Source organism: Fistularia commersonii, unplaced genomic scaffold (genome assembly GCF_037954325.1).
Source record: "Fistularia commersonii isolate RoL2024-O1a breed Wild unplaced genomic scaffold, RoL_Fcom_v1.0 HiC_scaffold_109, whole genome shotgun sequence".
Lineage (NCBI taxonomy): Eukaryota > Metazoa > Chordata > Actinopteri > Syngnathiformes > Fistulariidae > Fistularia > Fistularia commersonii.
This window is the reverse complement of record NW_028234067.1, coordinates 85,001-90,000: the sequence shown is the minus strand read 5'-3', so window position 1 is coordinate 90,000 and position 5,000 is coordinate 85,001.

The following is a 5,000-nucleotide window of genomic DNA, read 5'->3' as shown; positions in this document are numbered from 1 at the left end:
AAATCAATCCAGGAACATTGAATCTAAACTGAATCAAAGTAAAGCTTAATTCTAATATATGGCTCCAGAGAGATTTATCAATATTAGGCCGGATATATTTGACTAAAATGGATGTGTTTATCCAGATGTATATACCCAGCGTATTCCAATGCTGCTCCAAATCAACTCGTAAAATCTGTTAACCAAATCAATTTCAACTTTATCTGGAGGAACAGACCACACCATCTAAGAAAAATCACATATGGTGAAAGAAACAAGTGAAGGAGGGCTGAAAGTGATAGAGTCGGACTGCTTGAATGGGACATTGAAGGTGAACTGGTTGAAATCCTGGATCAAACCTCATCGTTCTTTCTGGTATTGTACTCCAAACTACTTATTCAACAAAGTCGGCGGCCTGAGTCTTCTGCTTATCTCTGACTTGGATATCAACAAGATTCCTGTCAAATGTTCAGAGTTCCATAAACAAATATTATTATACTGGAAAATGATATACGTACACAATTTCTCACCACACAGTATAATAGTTTGGAACAATCGATATGTACTGCATGGCAACAAACCTCTGTTTTACAAGGAATGCTTTGAGAAAGGTATATGGTCGATAATTGACTTGATGGATGACACTGGCAGTCCTCTGGACAATGAGCAGTTCTGTACTACACACAGATTCAAGCCTCCCACATTAGAGTTGCTAAAGTTACGAAACGCACTGCCTCGACAATTTGTATTCCTGACCAAAAATACAATGACGCACCGAACCGTACAACCACAGTTACCCCGACTATCACTCCAGGGAATCTCAATTGTGGACAGAAAGCGCGGCAACTCCTTTATTAGGAAATGTTTCACAGGAAACTTATTCCCTGGACGTCAAAAAAAAAAAAAAAGGATATTTTAAATAAATTTGATGAGGAATCGATTGCCACGCTGCGAACCATGTATCTGACTCTACCCATACCCCCAAGGCAAAAGAGACCCACTTCAAAATTATGACTGACATCTACCCATCTAAGGAATTATCGAGGGTACGCTTTAATTTTGAAGATAATATTTGTACATTTTGTGAAGACAACATTGAAACCACTGACCATATATTTTTTCTCCTTCTCATTCCATCGTCACCAGTTTCCTTCTCAAAAGATGATATAACATTCTGTTTACTTATAAGCAACATAACAGATGAACTCTGTGTCAATGTTCTTTTAGGCCTGGCCAAGTTCTTCATTCACAAGAACAGAATGCAAAAATGCTCCCCAAATTTTAATGTCTTCATAAACGATTTTGAAATATAAAAAAAAAAAAAAAAAATCCTTAAAACTTATGGAAAAATCCAAAAACTAAAAAATATAGTTACCCATGTCCGAGGTTCCTTTTTTTTTTGGTAAAAAAAAAAAACAAAAAAAAAAAAACAACTTGATTACATGTTACATTCCCCTTGCAATTTTTTTTTTTTTTTTTCGTTTTAATTTCTTATTTGTCTATCTATTGATTTAATTACTTCCTTTTAATTTCTTTTTTTGTCTCGCACTGTAAATTTCTCACAAACCTGTAACACTATTAACTTCTCATTACATACAGAACAAATGTCCTGATGTCCGTTGCTTCCTCATCCCTGGTTGTTTCATTGACATTCAGTTCTACCTTGCTATGTTTATTTGTACATTTGTATATTTGGGTGTACTATTTATGTTCAATTAAAAACAGTTTGATGTCTGAGATTCCTTGTGAACCGCCAACTTAATTACATGTTATATTCCCCTCACAATTTTTTTTTTTCGTTTTTAATTTTATTTTTCTATCTATTTATTTAATTATATCCTTCTAATTTTCTTTTTTTGTCTAGCATTAAAAATTTCTCGCAAACCGTTAACACTATTAACTTCTGATTACTTACAGCACGAATGCGCTTATGCCCCCCCACCCATCCCGCTTTTTCCGTACGGAGGCAGACACTGAGATCGAAAGCAAATGGGTGTCATTGAAATGCAGTAACAGGGTGATAACAGCCGTGTTCGAAGTGTGTAGGGGCTTATAGGAGAGCAGAAGCACGTCACGCAATTCACCTGAGTTCGGAGGATCGGGAGTACCAGGGCCCATAGCGGAGAAGCGGAAGAGCGGAGTTATGTGTCTCTTCTCAAAGGCGGGGAAGCTGGGGGGCAGCAGGACCCCTTAGACCGGCTAAGGTGAGCCTACTCCGGACAGAGATCACCCGGAGTTATGACTGGAGCTCCCGGACCTCTGGGCACACACATATGTGAATGACTGGATGAGCTAATGTTGGTTTGGTTGTGGATACGTTTCGGCCAATGCTATCAGCACAGCGATGATGAGTTCAGGTGTGTCTGTGTGTGTTTGTGTGTTTGTGTGTGTGTGTGTGTGTGTGTGTGTGTGTGTGCGTGTGTTTGTGTGTGTGTGAGAGTTTGTTTTTGTGGGTTGGGGGGGGTTCCCGCGGACACGGAGTACCAGGGCCTGGAGCGGAGGAGCGGAGGAGCGGAGGAGCGGAGGAGCGGAGGAGCGGAGGAGCGGAGGAGCGGAGGACAGCAAAACCCCTTTCTGCAATTCGCCTGAGTCCGGCGGATCGGTAGTACCTGGTTCCGCAGCGGATGAGCGGAGGAGTGGAAGAGATGTTTCTCTTCTCAGAGGCGGCGAGGGGGGGGGGGCAGGACCCCTTACCCTTATCCCCCCCGGACGTTTGAGTGGAGCTCCCGGACCTCCGGGCACGCACATGCGAATGACTGGATCACAGGGAGTGCCAGGGCCTGGAGCGGATGAGCAGAGGAGAGGCGGAGGGCAGAAGCCCGGCCCTGTTCAAGAGTTCCAGGGTCCAAAGCGGGGGAGCGAAGAAGCGGAGGAGGGGAGGAGAGCAGAAGAGCAAAAAACTGGCCCGGAATTCACCGAAGTCCCGCGGATCGGGAGTTCCAGGGCCCGGAGCGGAAGAGCGGAGGAGCGGAGGAGAGGAGGAGCGGAGCAAAGCTAAGCCCGTCTTAACAACAAGGAAATTACAGATGAGGCTATAATTTCTAATGAAAACTTTAAATTCTATAGCCACGTATACACTTCGACATTGTCAAAAAGCGATTGTGACTCCTTTCCATTAAATATTCCTCAATATATCCCAAAAATAAACAACAAACAATATATGATTGTTTATATATGTTTATATATAAACAACAAAAAATATACAGTTTGATGTCTGAGATTCCTTGTGAATCGCCAACTTAATTACATGTCGTATTCCCCTTGCATTTTTTTTTTTGGTTTTAATTTCATTTGTCTATCTATTTATCTAATTATTTCCTTTTAATTTCGTTTTTTGTCTCGCACTGTAAATTTCTCACAAACCTGTAACACTATTAACTTCTCATTACATACAGAACAAATGTCCTCATGTCCGTTGCTTCCTCATGCCTGGTTGTTTCATTGACATTCAGTTCTACCTTGCTATGTTTATTTGTACATTTGTATATTTGGGTGTACTATTTATGTTCAATTAAAAACAGTTTGATGTCTGAGATTCCCTGTGAACCGCCAACATAATTACATGTTATATTCCCCTCACAATTTTTTTTTTTCGTTTTTAATTTTATTTTTCTATCTATTTATTTAATTATATCCTTTTAATTTTCTTTTTTTGTCTAGCATTAAAAATTTCTCGCAAACCGTTAACACTATTAACTTCTGATTACTTACAGCACGAATGCGCTTATGCCCCCCCACCCCCCACCCCCCGCTTTTTGCGTACGGTGGCAGACACTGAGATCGAAAGCAAATGGGTGTCATTGAAATGCAGTAACAGGGTGATAACAGCCGTGTTCGAAGTGTGTAGGGGCTTATAGGAGAGCAGAAGCACGTCACGCAATTCACCTGAGTTCGGAGGATCGGGAGTACCAGGGCCCATAGCGGAGAAGCGGAAGAGCGGAGTTATGTGTCTCTTCTCAAAGGCCGGGAAGCTGGGGGGCAGCAGGACCCCTTAGAGCGGCTAATGTGAGCCTTCTCCGGACATAGATCACCCGGACTTATGACTGGAGCTCCCGGACCTCTGGGCACACACATATGTGAATGAGTGGATGAGCTAATGTTGGTTTGGTTGTGGAAACGTTTCGGCCAATGCTATTAGCACAGCTATGATGAGTTCAGGTGTGTCTCTGTGTGTTTGTGTGTTTGTGTGTGTGTATGCGTGTGTATGTGTGTGTGTGTGTGTGTGTGTGTGTGTGCGTGTGTTTGTGTGTGTGTGAGAGTTTGTTTTTGTGGGTTGGGGGGGGTTCCCGCGGACACGGAGTACCAGGGCCTGGAGCGGATGAGGTGAGGAGCGGAGGAGAGCAGAAGCCCGGACCGTGATTCGCTTGTGTCCAGCGGTTCGGGAGTTCCAGGGCCCGAAACGGAGGAGCGGAGGAGCGGAGGACGGCAAAACCCCTTTCTGCAATTCGCCTGAGTCCGGCGGATCGGTAATACCTGGTTCCGCAGCGGAGGAGCGGAGGAGTGGAGGAGATGTTTCTCTTCTCAGAGGCGGCGAGGGGGGGGGACAGGACCCCTTACCCTTACCCCCCCCGGACGTTTGAGTGGAGCTCCCGGACCTCCGGGCACGCACATGCGAATGACTGGATCACAGGGAGTGCCAGGGCCTGGAGCGGATGAGCAGAGGAGAGGCGGAGGGCAGAAGCCCGGCCCTGTTCAAGAGTTCCAGGGTCCAAAGCGGGGGAGCGAAGAAGCGGAGGAGGGGAGGAGAGCAGAAGAGCAAAAAACTGGCCCGGAATTCACCGAAGTCCCGCGGATCGGGAGTTCCAGGGCCCGGAGCGGAAGAGCGGAGGAGAGGAGGAGCGGAGCAAAGCGGAAGCCCGTCTTAACAACAAGGAAATTACAGATGAGGCTATCATTTCCAATGAAAACTTTAAATTCTATAGCCACGTATACACTTCGACATTGTCAAAAAGCGATTGTGACTCCTTTCCATTAAATATTCCTCAATATATCCCAAAAATAAACAACAAACAATATATGTT